Source organism: Ailuropoda melanoleuca, chromosome 11 (assembly GCF_002007445.2).
Source record: "Ailuropoda melanoleuca isolate Jingjing chromosome 11, ASM200744v2, whole genome shotgun sequence".
NCBI lineage: Eukaryota > Metazoa > Chordata > Mammalia > Carnivora > Ursidae > Ailuropoda > Ailuropoda melanoleuca.
Window position 1 is genome coordinate 27,156,960 of NC_048228.1, and position 17,158 is coordinate 27,174,117.

At 37.4% G+C, this 17,158-nt stretch overlaps 1 long non-coding RNA gene across 1 annotated transcript; it reads right to left on the reverse strand.

The window, feature by feature from the left end:
• Positions 1–2,898: 2,898 nt before the first annotated feature.
• On the reverse strand, positions 2,899–16,843 carry LOC109488684. The gene is made up of 4 exons (XR_002141602.1): positions 16,732–16,843; positions 9,884–10,035; positions 4,487–4,662; positions 2,899–2,986 (listed from the first exon to the last, which is right to left on the reverse strand). It is a non-coding gene; the product is annotated as an uncharacterized LOC109488684 (long non-coding RNA).
• Between the last annotated feature and the right edge of the window lie 315 nt (positions 16,844–17,158).

Here is a 17,158-nt window from a genome sequence, read left to right on the forward strand (position 1 = left end):
GGTATTTACCCAAGAGAGTCAACTTATGTTCACACAAAAATCTGCACGTGGATGTTTACAGCAGTTTTATTCATGATTGGCAAAACTTGGAAACAACCAAGATGTCCTTTAGTAGGTGCATGGATAAACAGCTGTGGTACACCCAATGAAACACTATTCAGTGCTAAAGGAAACGAGGTATTGAAGGAAAAGACATGAGGGAATCTTAGATGCATGTTACTAAGTGAAGGAAGCCAACCTGAAAAGGCTACATACTCTAAGATTCCAACTATATGACAGTCTGGAAAAGGCAAAACCATGGAGACAGCAAAAATCAATGGTTGCGAGTTTAGAGGGGAAAGTAGGTATAGGCAGAGCACGCGGGATTCATAGGGCAGTGGAAATACTGTGTGGTACCATAATGAAGGGTACGTGTCATTATACGTGTGTCTAAGCCTGTATATGTGTCAGCAACACTACGAGCAAACCGTAACATAAACTATGGACGGGTCGATCACCACGAGTTGATGTAAGTTCATCAACTGTAACCAATGTCCCACTGCGATGGAGGATGTTGGTAATGGGCAAAGTTATGCATAGGGTGTGGGGGCATATGGGAAATCTCTATACCTTCCCTCAATTTTGCTGTGAATCTAAAACTGCTTTAAAAATGTGTCTTAGTAAAAACAAAAAGAGAAACGAACAGATGAAACTGAACCCTGGAATTTAAACTATGATGTTCAAAGTCATAGCTTTCTGAGCCTAAGAATTAGGTCAAACTTAAAATAAATTGCATGTTTACATAATAGTTAAATTTTACACTACAGTGTATCAGATTGTCCATATCTATTTGTCCTTCCTCTGTGTCATTAATTGCTACTAGTCCTTCATGTCAACATCTTAACCTTGTCCTTTGCCAAATTCCTGTCATCCTATAACTAGGCGTTTATGATCATGCCTGAATCATCTATTCCATCTTCTGTTTATGTAAAACTTCCTCCCTTCCTCATGTCCACTCTATTTTTTCATTATACAGCCCAAAAGAGATACTAGCAGTTAAAAGTAGATAGTCCTGACTACAAATACTAAGATGGACTTTATTTTTAAAAGTCTAAGCACTCAAAGAAGGAGTTATGAGAGTAACAGAGCCAGAAAAGATCTGAAGAAGAGTTTTGACCCCAGATAATTTCCAATCAGGGAAGGAAGAAGGAGAAATAATAACATTCATTGTATTGAGGACTGAGCCTATGAAAACTTACCTCCAAGTGAAGTGGATTTAGATACCAATTAGGGCTGAGGACTAAGCTCTTCAGTAGCTCTGTGATGGAAGGATCTCAGTGGTGGACTTTATTTGGGTGCCTACTAATGATGGGCACTAACCACCTTGGTCTTGACAGTCTGGTAGATGGTTTCCTATGGCCATGGCATGGGGCAAATGGAGCTGTAAGCTGAGCTGTCCACCCAAAAGAATACCACCAACTGAGAAAAAAAATGCATAACAGCCAACCATCATAAATTGTGTATGGATGTCTTTTGTTTTTGGCAAATGTGTAAGCGCTGAAATTCTTGGACAAGAGAAAAAGAAAGGGACTCATAAAATTAAATTATAATGACTTTCTTGGTAAATGTGGTAATCGGGTTCTTGACTGTAGTCTGTTATGGTAAAGAATGTGTCTGGAATATGAGGTAGCTCAGAGTTAACTGATACACAGGGAAATGATACCAGTGTAATATGGAAGTCACATTGGTTTTCTCCGTGTCAGGTCTGGACCACAAACTGATCATACCTGAACATTAGTCAATTAGTCCATTAACTCAGCTCAGTGAAGTAAAGTCTGGAAGAACGCACCATGGTGTATCCATCTTTGTCATTCTGCTTGGCCGTGGGCCGTGTATTGAAACTGTTAAAGGAAAGCCGTAACTCTTTCTCACCTAGCCTTCGTTATCTTTTAAAAATGGCAAACATCTTCATAATATTTACTTACTGAGAATTTGAAATTTTTTTTAACAAAGCAAACCTTTTCCTTAGGATTATTTTTATTGATGTTTTTCACTCTATTTCAAAGTTTTAACCCCGTCATACTTCTGCCTTTCTCTGTCTCTGTTTCTGTCTCCCATAACGCACAAAGCCAGAAGAGCCGGACCCTTGAGAAAATATAAACAGAACAGTGAATAGTATATTACAACAGGTGAACAAATAAATAGTGATATAAATATGAACAAAAAAGTTAATACAGTTTGAATGATCCAATTTATGAAAATTTTCTAGTGTTTTATAGAAGGGAGCAGGGAAAATAGTATGATGATTGTAGGAAGAGCATAAGGAGAGGAAAGAAAATCAAATTAAAAATTAGTTTTGCCCCCATGAGGTTTCCTGGTGACAAACAGCACAAGATGCATTACCCCTTATTTTGATAGACACAGAAGAGACTCTGGGCACAGATTTATGAAATGCTATTCCACACATAGAGAGCAGAAGGCAAAGAAATTGAAACTTTATTTAATAAGAGATGAAGTCCTGTGCTGTAAGGGTTAATTCCAGCAGGCTTGAGCTTTTTTAAATTTCAGTAAAAATTATAAATGTACCAGCTTGGCACTGACTTCCAATCAGCATAAAACATGCTGATTAATAGTGTTACTTGGTAGCCATAATTCTTAGTGTTGCAGGGCAGTTTGCACCATCTTCTAAGCATCATTTGATAGCAATGAGACTAGCGACTTGCCACTGGTATTGGTAAGACCCCTGTATGATGTATCAAGAATATGCCTGCATGACCAGTAGGATATAAAGAACCCCAAGACTGAATTTGGGGTCCCCTTATTCTGAAGAGTTCCACTCACATGTTGGTTGTTTCTTAGTCAAGAAAGAAAATTGTCATGGGGTGTCCCTTACGATGGAGGATGACAGGAGCTTACAACTGGCCTCTCCAAATACTTTGCTGTGAGGCAGCTTTGGCTGTGATGCATATCCTTATTTTAATGCTGTGGCTATATTGCACCTTTTTTTCTGCAATAAACGGGAGATTTGCCAGCATTGTCATTCTGGGTCCTCTGAATCTTTCTTAGGAATCAGAATCTGCATAATTGTTACATTAGTGCAAACCACATTGAAATTACTAATGAGTATATTGTTGGATGTGGATATCAGGGAGATCACTCACATGTTTCTGGTTTAGATGTCTACAGATAGAAGAATAGTTAGTATCCACATAGGGAAAAAAAAGCCCCAATTAGAAGTTTGAATGTTATTATATCAGGGCTGAAATTCACCGGGATTTGGAAAACAGTGTTGTCCAAAGAGTAACTGTAATCAGAAATCTAATGGATATTACTTTTAAATTAAAATACATTATCATGTATTAATTTTTGGTAATTTCCACAGAGTGTTCCGCACTATACTTGAGCATTCCAATTTTGCATACAAGCATAACTTTCAAAACAGTTTCCCTATATCACGGACAGGAAAGGATTGTCTATTTATTCTCTGGATGCTGTGAGACACAGATCCATCCTTCTAAAGCAGAGTTTCTACTATGCCAATGTTTAAGACAGTGCATGGATGGTCCTGTGTTAGGTGTTCCTAACAGGAAGTAAATAAAAGCTTGCTGCCTCTGACAGTCAGTAAATGCCCTCTTGAGCACCACTAGAGGCAAGTTATAGGAAATCAAGAACTTCCTAATTTATACTTAGATGAACGCTAGTCGATTTTTTTAAAAAAATTAACTATTGTTCTCCTCTTCTCTGGTTGCAAACCTGAATCTTCTGGCTTCTCCAGAGCGTCTCACTAGTCATTCATTTGCAGAGTTGATAGGGAGCCCTTAGGTTAGTTTAACTGCTCTAACAGTAAGTAGCAGCAACTTATTCTCCAAACTTCCCAACCCACAGGAGGGTTTATTCCAGTCCTAACTGTCTATGTCTATGTGTTAGACATTTATTGCCTCACTGTTGACAGTTTAGGTTATTCCCAGTGAGCATGCCACTGACATCCCCCACTCTGTTCAAATAAAGAGTTCACTTATATTATGATCATTGGAATTCTGGGGTGAAGGAGTGGTATAGAATGGAATATCCCATTCAGAGACCAACCATGAGTCATTTGGGTCTCTGCACAGATGGACAAATAGTCCCAGGGAAGTTTGGAGAATTGAATCAGGTCTCTAATGCGTGCAGGTGACAGAATGTCTGACCTCTGCTACAACACTGTTTTCTTATGGTTTCCATTCGCTACTTATATTGCCAGAAATGAGAGGTTTTGAAATTTAACTTTTTCATTACTTAAAAACATTTTCTCCCTTTCTTCTGGTAACACAGCTCTTCTGTAAGGGACTGATTCAATATGGTTTGGATGAGCTCACCCTGCTTTCCACAACCCCCAACTCATACACTCTCAATGCAAACTGGGCATGTGTCCCAGGCTTGATCAGTCAGAACACTCATTACCCTGACCACGGTGTTTAGCATACGATTAAAGTGGAATAGAATTTCCCATAAGACTTTTAAAACTTACGTTGGCAGAGAGGTGTTCTCTGGAATTATGAACTGCTTGTCACCTTTACTGCAGATGGGCAAAGCCCACAGGCAGACGGTCCCCTCAGAAATGACTGGAGTGAAACGAATCACCAAAGGAACTAGAGATGAGTGCAGTCATGATGCTATCAGATGGCACAGAAAGCATCTTATTGCCTACAAGGAAGGAGAGAAAAGGAAATGGCTCCAGGTCATTCAACAGTCTACACCAAACTAAGTGAGGATTGGAAGAGGTTATCAATGCCTAGGAGATAACTGACAGAAACAGAACAAGATAACTCAATGCAATTTACATCTAAACCAACATTCTTCTGTCTATATCTTACTTGTCTTACTCATGCCTATATTTTTAGATTAATTTTTATAACATCTCCTTGAATTGAGAAGGAACCAACATCATGCTTTCAGTTCTGGAGATGATTAGTGTAGGTTGAATTGAACTGTTTTACAGTTAGGAATGGGAATGAGAAAGACAGCCCACTTAGAAGCAACGATTACTTAAACCTATAATATTGCCATTACTTATTTGTAAATACTCTTTATACGAAGGCTGATATATCGGGATGTTGATTTTAAGGCCACCCTCAAATAGATCTTATTTTTATTTTGGAAAGAATAATCCCGTGGATAAGTGCTACAAACTAAAATTTTGCTTCATTATATCAGAACCCAAGTTTGGAGAGCAGTCCGTGAACAACTGTGCAAGCACTATAGTATTTTTGATCAGTATGGTGCAGAAGAAATGCATACAACACAGGTTGTTAAAAACAAAAATCAGAGCATTTATTGAATGGTATTCACCTGACACTGGGCTCAGCTCTAAGGAAGCAGTAAATGTCACACAAGAAATGGCAGCAATACATCATTTGGGGTTGAGATATCTCTACGTGGAATTTGGACGAAGTTGTTAAACACAATAGACTTATTTAGTTTGCAATAAGGTTTCACGATTTTCAGGGAGTGTAACATGAGACAAATTCAGCAATTCAAGCTTAGGTAACAGTCTTAAGGACGGAACAAAAGCAACTTTTAAAAATTCCATTTAAATACTCCTACTTCTAATTTTGTATCACTCCCAGTGAGTTTGCGATTAAATTCAAGGGTTGACCAGAAATTAAAAAAAAAAAAAGAAAGAAATGAGTAACTTTGACTGATAGTGAAAAGTAGTATTGAGTAGTGAGCATAAGGGAGAGACAATAACTTGTAATCATTTTTTTTTGAGGTTACCATGTGAACTGGAAATTAGAAGATTCTGTTTTTATACTGGCTATGTGAATTTGGGCATATTGTTTTTTTTTCCCCCTAAATTCAGTTTCCTCAGTTAGGGAATAATAACAATCATATAGTTTATTATCTCGTAAGACTTTACAGTAATCAAATAAAATAACAACCTGAAAACATTCCACACATCTTATAAAACAAAGTAAATATGTAAGGCAATTTTTTTAAGGTGATGGTGGTTCTGATTGGTTTATGTTAGATAAATAAATATCTTTTTTTGTAGAAAAGTTGACACAATGTCAAAATGAAATGATATTCCCCCATCAGCCAGTTGCTTACAGAAACAACGCTATACTCCAGTGTGGTTGGAGAAGGGTGCAATAAATTGATAATATTTTATTAATAAAATTCTTATAAAATGATCATGGTAATGTTGACAGTGGTGATAATCGTAAGTATGGTGTTAGGGAGAAAGAGGAAAAGGGAAAATAGGCTTCCAGTGTGGAATACAGAAAATTATTTGGTAGAAATTCATCTTTATAACAGTTACTCGTCTGAGTATAAAAGGAACAAGAATAATTTAAGCATTTAGAGTACAAAATGAAGCAAAACTCATTTAGCATTCAAAGAATATGGGTGGGTCATGCCTGAGTGGGGCATGGTGGCATCAATAGCGAAAATAAACAAGTGTTTACTCTCAGCTGATTTTCAGTTTAACAGCTTGGTAACACTGAGTAACCGTTCAGTTCCTCACCCTCCCACCTCCACTTCTCTTTCTCCTCCTTTTCCATGGGAAAGTTCCTTCTGACACTGGCAATCCACAGATTTGAAAGTATTACCTGGAGATGAAACAGTGTTTATGCCACTGCATCTAACTTCTTGTTTTACCAAATTTCATCTGTACTTTGATTACTTTTCCTCATTATCTTTTCTCTTTATAGTTTGGAAATTATACATCCTATTTATTTTTATTTAAATTTACCCTAAATTTTTTAGAGTTTACTTAAAACAAAAACATTAAAAATTAATCTTCCAGAAGACAGATGGCTGCATTACCTTTCTTCCAACATGTACTCCATATTTATAGTTCTAACCTTTGTTGGTTTAACCCTTTAAATAAGACATGATAATTATTGTTCCCTACATTCAGTGGTTCCTTCAAAATCTGTTGTCTTTAAAGGTGCATTCATTCCACTCTTGTTCACATATCTGTAACACTCCCTGCACCCCGCTCATGTGTCAGCACAGGGGTCAGCTATATATTTCCCTACATCCTATGCTACTCTGAGAGGTATCTAAAGGTACGTCATATTTAGCTCAGTTTTATATATGTTGTATATGTGTGTGAATTGATTATTTGAATCAAATTCAATTGTGAGAAACATTTCTTCTTAATAAAATATATTAACATCTAATCTAATCTCAGAATTCTTAATTCCCACTGTATTTTATAAATTAGTGATACATTTAATGTTTTTATAATATGTTAGTTTTATCAGCTATTTCGGTGCTGTACAGAATCCTTGATAGCTTTTACTTCTAATGTTGTTCACTTGTGAGTAATTATCATTTAGACTAGTACGTCTTGAAATTTCTTAAGTCATGGACCTTAGGTGGAGAACGTGGCGTGAGCTTCGGGACTCTCCCCAGCCCACCAGCGTTTGCATAAGAACACCTCCTGACATTCACCCAAGGTCCTCAGGTAGAGCTTAGCACCAAACAGGTGGCTACTTAAGGTTTTTTTCCTACTTGCCCATAATTATTTGAAACTCCAAATACCCACTTCACATCAAATAAGGAACTAGGGCAACAGAGGCAGAGTCTGTATTAATTTTGGAAAGAGCAGCAACACTGGGCATGTTTTGAATCTGAAAAGACGCAGTCATTTTTCAATGAATAGGAAGAGTGAGGGGCACTTGGAGCAAACTAAGGGGAAGCCAGAAAACTGACCTAGCTACAGTCAAGCCAGAGTGTTAACCTCAGGTGGGATAATAGAAGCAAGCTAACAGGTGCAGAAGTTGGAAGAAACTGTGCATAGTACTTCCTGGCAAAAAAGTATATCAGAACATACTGTTGTCATGTTTAATAGTATATACAGTATTTTAGGCAAACTGCTTAAATATGCATGTGTGAGGGAAAAAAGATTAGAAGGGAGGAAAACCAAAAAAATGCCAAAATTATCTATGCTTTAAATTTTCTATTCCAAACATTCCTGTGTTTTCCTGTTGTCTACAATGAACACGACCTTGTAAAAGGAAGGTACATTTTGTGTTCCTGGCTAGAAGGAGGGTGCAAACCAAGAGACAGGGGTTTAGTGACAAAGCTGATAGGAAGATAGCATGTAGTGTCAGAAGCAGATGAAAAAAGGCAAGAAGTGATTCAATCCATTATGAGCATAGCAAGAATTGGGTTTATAGTCCAACAGATGGAGCCAATGAAACAGGGTATCAGACCCCAGATCTTCCTGCGTGTGGTACGGTGCTCTCAGTGAGGAAAAGAGATCAAAACCCATTAATGCAGTGGGTCATATATCCAAGTGCTCTGTTCTACCTCCCTGAAATAACAGAAGTCAAAAAAATTACTGAGAACTCACCAACATGCCAGGGACTTCTCTGAGCATTGTAGGTAATTTTTACGATCTAATCCTTATAAACACCCTAGGAGGGGGGAAACTATGATTATGTCTATTTTACAGAGGGGAACTCAGAAGTTATATCCAGCTAACATCACAAAGCCACATTCGGGCCAGGTTTCTCATAATATACTGGTGATCTATTGCATGAAGGTTGTTGTCCCATCTCAATTTAAGAAAGAACAGCAGCCAGCCACTGGAGAGCACACAGATCCTGGTGGGGAGGCTAGTGTGGTGCTAGGAATGAATGACAATGCCCAGGGTGGCATCTGACTGTCCCTACTAATGGCAAGTCTCACTTTCATATGCACGACTGTGGGAAGCAGCTGTGCTCAGGAGTCTCCTCTTCTCATTTTGTGCTCATGCCCAGACAAATAACAACGTGGATTGGGAATCTGTGATATGGGGGGAAGACTGTAGCTTTTAAACTCCCTTTTAAAAGAATGATTAAGGCAATATATTTATGAGAATGGTGTTTAATTTCCTTGTTTCATCGCTACCTGGACTCCTGTCTGATTTATGTTAGTGTTGTATAGCAAGACACCAGGACCAAAGACTCCAAGCAAAGCAGGAAACAAATAAATAATGGTCCTGGCATTGAAGAAGCTTCAGAATTGGAATTGTCATAAATTGGAGATAAAGAAAGAACCAGTATTCAGAAGCTATCAGCTGAGATTAATGGAAGGAACGAATTGAGACAAAAATAAAGGTCAAGCTAATAGTTAAGAAAGTAAGGATGATAAGCAATATTTATAGCCTAAGATACAAGAAGACCTTATCCTCAGGGGACTTCTATTTCAGAAGACAAATACCCTGGCTTCTACCGGCCAAAAGAGTCAGATGTTATGAAGGCCGCTCCAAGGCCCATGAATAAAAGTGGATGAGCCTGAGAAATGTGTTGAGTGTACACAGTAGATGAATCATTGAACATCACTTCAAAAACCAGTGAGGTATTATATGTTGGTCAGTTGGATTAAAAAAAAGAAATGTGTTAAGTGGCATGTAGTCTTGCTTTGGGAGAAGTATATAATCAAGTAAAAAAGAATCTATATATAATAATAATTCTACACACACCTATCATGATGTGAAGAAAAATGTGCACCTATTTATGTGTAAAAGCCTAAGCAGAGTTGAAATATCCTTATTAGATCTTCAAATATTTTTTTAAAGATTTTATTTATTTATTTATTTATTTATTTATTTATTTATTTATTTGACAGAGAGACAGCCAGCCAGAGAGGGAACACAAGCAGGGGGAGTGGGAGAGGAAGAAGCAGGCTCCCAGCGGAGGAGCCCAATGTGGGGCTCGATCCCATAACACCGGGATCACGCCCTGAGCCGAAGGCAGACGCTTAACAACAGTGCCACCCAGGTGCCCCTAGATCTTCAAATATTATGATATCACAAATAAGAAAAAAATATTTGACTCAACCTTGGTCCAATTTTGACTATATAAATTTATAACATAACATAATGTCAACTTATGTAATCACTTGCAAACTTTAATTTCTCACTCCAACGTACTTGGCCATGATGACAATCTTTTGGAAAAACTGATTGGAGAGAATTCTTCCAAGACAGTGATAAAGAGGAAGATTCAATCTGTGTTACAAGGTCTGGTTTGATGTAACTGTTTTCCTTACATATTTTAAGAAGCTCATTAAAGATGAATAATTCTAAAGATGAATAAAGAAATTAATTATTCAATTGTTTGAGATGTGCTCAAGTTTCTATTTCTATGAAACAAACCATCTTAATCTTAACGGCATGAAAATAACCACTTAAAATGTTCTACTTATGGTGTCATATTTGTACAACTATGGATGCTACTTGGTCATTTTAGACTTTTTGTCCCAGTAGAGGAGTTGCCAAGGAAAGGAGTTGCCAGGCTGGCAGAGGCAATTCACCCTGATGAGCACAAACAGGTAGATTTGCTTCTTCGTATTGGTCGACAGGAGGGTATGTTAGGAACTCAGTAATCACTGGGGCATTTTTGGTGTTTTTATATCAAGTTCTATCTATAAACAGACTATTACAGTCATTACCATGGATACGGTAACTGGCATCCTAGACCCCTGTCTGACATAGATCATGATCACCCCAATCACCAAGCAACAGCACAAATGGTAACCACAGGAAAGGGAAATCTAAAAGGGAAAGGAAGACCTTGGGACCTCTTGCAGCAGGAAACCCTGTCTGTTATTCTAGTAATCCTCTTTTTGTACATTTTCTTCACAAACTATGACCATTGACTATCTTCAAGAATGCATGACTGTGTATCATGAGATTGAGTAGGTCTCAGAGGATAAAGAGTAGACCCTAGCAGATTACCTCGGATCCCTTCACAACCCTTTTTTCCATTTTTGTGTTCTTAGTTCCTGATTCTGTATATTATACATTTGAAGACAGGTAACTATAGTTTACTCTGAGCTCTGCTATGGGGTAGTGGAGCCCTGTTTGCCCACTACCAGAGAGGCAAAATCTTCCTGTCAGGTAAAGCAATTAATCAATTATTGACAGGTGTAGAGAAGTATGAAAGCCCACATCTTATTTTATTTTTCTGAAAGCCCACATCTTATGCTCTAGATGGGTGAAAGGGATGAGAGTAACTTATTGTATGAAGTTTCCTCAGGAATGAGGCTAAAGCTATCCTCTGCAAGATTTTGCCTGAGATAGTTCCCTTTTTTTGACACCTCCCTTCCCTGTCTTGCTCCCCATTCACTCTTTCTCTGGTAGTATTTTCTTAATAAGTAATTTGGGTGTGAATACTTATCTGAGGGTCTGCTTTTGAAAAACACAATCTAAGACCAGAAAAAAATTTGTTAAAGATTCTATTTATTGATTTGAGAAGAGGGAGCTGGAGGAGCAGGAGAGGAAGAGAAGCAGACTTCCAGCTGAGTGTGGAGCTGAACAAGGGTTTGATCTCATGACCCTGAGAACATGACCTGAGCCTAAACCAAGAGTCAGATACTTAACTGACTGAGTCACCCAGGTTCCCCCAGAAACAATTTTAATACAAGGATGTACATGCTTATAAAACCATTGGAAAGGCTGCATGAACTGCCCTTTCAGAAAAAAGACCACTTCTGACACAAATAGGAATGACACCACCACTAGAGTATTCTGAATAAAAAAAAACATCATCATAGCTGAAATCTAGGTATCAAAAAATTAAGATCAGGAAGATGCCATACCCATCACCAAAATATCCCCTGCAACCTATACAGGTGGTGACTAGATACTACAATTATGAGTGTATCTGCCATTGCCTCTGTACCACCACACCCCCGAAACTACTGCGCCTGGATGCTGGAACACTGTTGCTAGAGAAACCCATGTTTCTGTGGTCTTATTTGCCCCTGATAACAGCCTAAATTAGCGATATAATTTATATCTAGAACTCTAGCTGCAGAAGGCTCTGCTAAATGTTGCTTTTAGCCTGAAATACTATGAATTTAAATAGATTTCAAATTAGTTCATATACCACATTTACAGTAATGGTTATGTCTGTAGGATAGTTCCAAGAAGCAATGTTCTGGGTCATAGATAATACATATTTAAAAGCTTTATAGAAATTGTCCTATTGTACCTTATAGAGGTTTTACTTGTAATGTTCTTTTGACAATTGATCCATGACTTTTATTTTAATAGTTGGCTTCTAAGGCAGTCCAGCTTAATCTTATGCCTGACCTTTAACTCTTGTTCATGATCTTGCTTTGACTTTTTAAAAAAGACTTCCTACAAAAATTCCCTCATCTGACACCATTCACAGTCCTATTATGATGATACTTTTTAAGAAGCATTTAATATCTTTGAAATTCACTGTAATAAGAAGTTGACAGGTCTTTCTCCATTAGCTTTAATCCAGTGTTTTGTTTTTTGTTTGTATTTGTTTGTTTTTCTTTAAAGAGGGGTAGGAGCAGAGAGGGGAGAGAGAGAGAGAAAGTGAGAGAGAGTGTGCACGTGAGCAGGGGTGGGGGAAGGGGCAGAGGAGAGGGAGAGAATCCCAAGCAGGCTCCATGCCCCAGGCACATCCAGACGCAGGGCTTGATCTCATAACCCTGAGATCATGACCTGAGCCAAAATCAAGAGTCAGATGCTTAATAGACTGAGCCACCCAGGGGCCCCAAACCAGTATTTTTTTTATATTTTTTTTAAAATGTGGCCAACAGAACCAAAAATTTTAACCCAAAGTTCCCACCAAAACATGTCAAATAAGAAACTACCAAGACTTTAAAATAAGGTGATATTTTAGATATCTTCTAGTCAGCTCCTTATACTAGGTAAGTTTATGGTATTTTTCTTAGGCCACAGAGCTAGTTAGGTACAAAGGTGAACCTACAACCCAACACTTAACTCCTGGTAGATCTGATTTTCTACTACATTTTCACTGACTTTAGATGGATGGCAAAAATTTTACCTACAATTTTGCCATATCTTCAGTGTTCCAAGAATCTCAATATCAAAAATCATTTTTAAAACTTTACCTACAATTGTTCTCAAAAGTCTTTGAACTTATAAAACTACAGCTCCTGTTGACAAAGTGGTAAACAAATCATATGAAATAAAATTATTCAAATGTTTCTGAAGTAGACAAAAGATTAGAATAATTTTTTTATCCTTATAGGAGCATATCCTATCATGAACAGATAAAAAATAAAACTTTTTTTTTTTTTTTTGCTTTACTTCACAGCTCAACTCTAAGCAGAAAAAAACCAGTTCTGAATGTCATCTTCTTTGCTCTCATTTCTCACAATTCCCATGAAATCTCCAGAACAAACTGGTACTGATACATGCACGGAATGGCTATGCTGCATTCTCCAGGCCGTGCTGTGCTGAGATCTCTGTTGGAGGGGGGAGTGGAGACAGAGTTAGTCAAAGAGCTGATGAACAGCCGACCCTTGAAAAACACAGGTTTGAACTGTGTAGGACCACTTATATACAGATTTTTTTCAGTAAGTGCAGTACAGCATTATAAATGTATTTTCTCTTCCTTATGATTTCTTATTAATATTTTTTCTTCAGCTTGCTTTGTTGTAAGAATACAGTATATAATACATGTAACATACAAAATATGTGGTAATCAATTGTTTATGTTATCGGTAAGGCTTCCAGTCAACAGTGGGCTATTAGTAGTTAAGTTTTGGGGAATTCAAAATCATATGTGGATTTCTGACTCACAAGAATTAGGGCCCCTCAACTCTCACATTGTTCAAGGGTTGACTGTACTAGTTACCTATTGCTGGGTAACAACTTCCAAACCAAGTAGTTAAAAAAAATGTATTATTTTTCAGTCAAGCCACTTCTAAATTTCTGAACAGCATCTGTTTTATGTTTTAATAAAAATCAAAATTTTCTTTTTCGTTATTCATTTATTAATAATTTTAGCAGATATCTGTCATAAATATATGTCCTGTACACTGATTCACCAGTGCAGAACTTTCTGCTGATACATGTCCCCCTTCTTAGAGTCTCCCTCCCACTCCTTCACCGAAGAGCAGGGTCTTCAGTGCCAGGAACGCACTTAATCAAGGAGTTTTCTTCTTTCATGATTCACAATAATTTGCACTGTATTAGGCATAGACTGCATTTAGTAAAAATGAGAAAGAAGGTGGGATGCTTGGGTCGCTCAGTCAGTTAAGTGTCTGCCTCCGGCTCAGGTCATGATTCTGGGGTTCTGGGATCGCACCCTGCCTTGGGCTCCCCACCAAGCAGGGAATCTGCTTTTCTCTCTCCCTCTGACCTCCCCTGCCACCCCCGGCTCGTGCTCTTGCTCTCTCTTTCTCTCTCTCTCTCTCAAATGAGTAAATAAAGAATCTTAAAAAAAAGTGGGAAAGAAGGTGATGGAAAGCAATGTTACCTATGCTATACATTACAGTAGTCACTAGTCATTTTGCCTATTTAAGTTTATATTAAATAAAACACACAAAATTTAAAATTCACCCCTTTAGTCATATTAGACGTATTTAAAACGCTAAAACACCCACGTGACTATACTGGAAAGCAGAGAGAGAGAACATTTCTAGCATCAGAGAATGTCCTATTAGAAAATGCTAGACCCTAGCCAGTCCCCACCTTACTATACATGTATTTGTATTCCTCACATACACATGCATATTGCAAAAAGAGGTCAATGTCTATTGATTATAGAAATTGCTCTTCTTTCTTAGATACTTCAACTTAGGCATACTTTCTTCTCTTTCCCTACATTCTCCTCACCCATGTAGAACTGTCTGTTGACACAGGTCCCTCTTCTCCTAGTCTCCTCAGTCTTCACCACAGAGCAAGGGCTTCACCAGCAGGAAAGCATTCTGAAGAAGGGTAAAAGACCTGGCACTACTGCTCTTTGACTCTGGGGGATTCTCCTCCCCAACCGTCTCAGTCCTGTGGCCACTAGTCCACAAAACTGTTCAGTTTTTTTCTTCTTCTCCTTCTCCTCCTCCTCCTCCTCCTTCTTCTTTTATATTAGTGATCATGATTAAACTCAAAATGACATGAATCTTTAAGCATTATACCTTGAGTATAGACGTAAAGATTCAATGTATAAAGAAAAAGCTCACATGGAGAAAGAAATACAAGAATTTTCTAATTTATATCATAAAGAAGTCCAGGAAACAAATTAGGAATGAATTTTAAAAGGTGCACTATAAAAAAAAATCACAAATTTAGGTCACGAAGAATGTATGGATATAAGAGCATTTACCAGAGACAATTCATCTGATGTCCTAACTCAAGTAGAAATTTCTGATTTGTAGCAATTCCATAGATTAGATAATTCAATTATAGTTATAACAAGGACTCATTTTATATTATGCTGAAGATTATGGCCATCAAATATAAAATAAGGTATTCAATAGTAGGATGAGAAATATAAAGGAATAAATTCAATGGTATTACAGGACAAAATGTTAGCTTTGCTCTTTCTCATCCAATAATTTCCAAGAGGGCCCCCATGCCAGGTTTTGAAGAAGAGACTGAGGACAGTAGTAGCTAAATATTTTAAAAACAACATACTCACTGTTTCATCATAGGAATATTGGTGAGAGCGAGTGCAAATACCTGTTAGATTCCTTACTGCAGTGGAAATATACCAAATACATGTATATAACCTCCAGACATATAGTGGGATAGCTACCACAATGGACATATATTGCACTTAGCACTTCAATAATGATATGACATAAACGTGGACCTCAAGCTAGAGTTAATAAATCATGAGGTTGCTAGAACTAAAATTTAATGTCAGCCCATTAAGTTTATACTTGAATGGTAAAACAATATGAAATCATATGGATTTCTACCTGTGGTTAATAATTGATAAGTCCCTACAAATAAAATAGAATGTCAGGTGAAGGAAACTTGGGAAATGACACTACATAGTGTTTACAGTCCTATTGAGCCTACCATGAAGTCAAAATCAAAGCAAAAAACAAAACTAAACTAAAAACAAACAAAACACAAAGAACTATCGAACAAAAGACAAACTTAGCTTTAAAAGTAGAGTTACTACTCCTAATTTATTTCCCACATTAAATGCAATCACAGGTTGTTACATTATTGTGTGAAGATATGACCAATACGCCAAGGAAGGATCTCGCTGTGGTACACAAATGCACACTTTGATCTTACCCTATCATTTTCCTCAAAGCTACCTATGCCATTTATTCAGATAACAAGATAAGGGGGAAAAAGAACTACAGGGCTTATTTGATAATGGCTATAATTCCTTAGACCCACAAGGCAACTCAGGCCCACTAGTCAGAGTAGGGAATGGTGGGTGCCAGTTGATAAATTGGGGTACGACCCTGGAATACTTGATTGTGGAATCCTGAACACTACAAGATGTTACTTCCCAAGTTACACAGGATAAACTTAGAATAGTTATCTTCTGTAATTGCCAAAAAAAAAAAAAAAGTTGTATTGACTTCTTCGGTTATGGAAAAGAAAATATAATGGTAAGAAAATATAATAGCTTATAATGTAAGCCATCTGGTCCCCTTCTCTCAAACAAAAGTATATCAATAATTATAAAACCCCACTTTATCTATGAAGATTTAGAGAGATTGATGACCACATGAAAGAGTAGATCCAATGTTTTTCAACTCATTTTATATTCACCTTTCACTGGCCTGCTCTGTATCGATGGAATACAGATAATAAGAGCAGATCATGGTCCACTGAGGTAAATAGCAGCTACGATTTTAACAGCTGTGCTACATGTGGTTTTCCTACCAAAATAAATAAAAACATCTGCCTACCAAACACTGTGTAGCTATTAAAATGACGGCGACTTGTCTTTATTTAACAAGAGGTACAGAAAACATCTATTTTCACTCGGCAAGGGCAAGAGTACGCAACGGTGCCTCTCCTACCTTAGCGTCCGCAAGATTTCAATTCTTCTATTTTGTGTCCTCCTTCAGTATTCAAGGAATCTGAGCTTGTCGACTCTTCAGCTACACTTTGCATTAGTTATTTATGCTGACTGACTCTGGGGAATAGAAAATAATGCTTTCATTAAGATACATACAATTCATAAGAATGTTGGGATATAAATCTACAAAAAATATAGAAAATTTGGAATACAAATTCATGAAAAAATACATTTGTCCTATTGAATGAGATATGTTAGCCAAGCCTCACAAACACAAACTGCATTTATGAAGAAATGTGAATTCATGATGATTGCAGAACTTTTTTAAAGTGCTAATTAGAAGAATAAATAAAGCTGAAAATTTAGTTTGTAATTTGAATAATCAAGAAAGGGATTCTAGGGGCGCCTGGGTGGCACAGCGGTTAAGC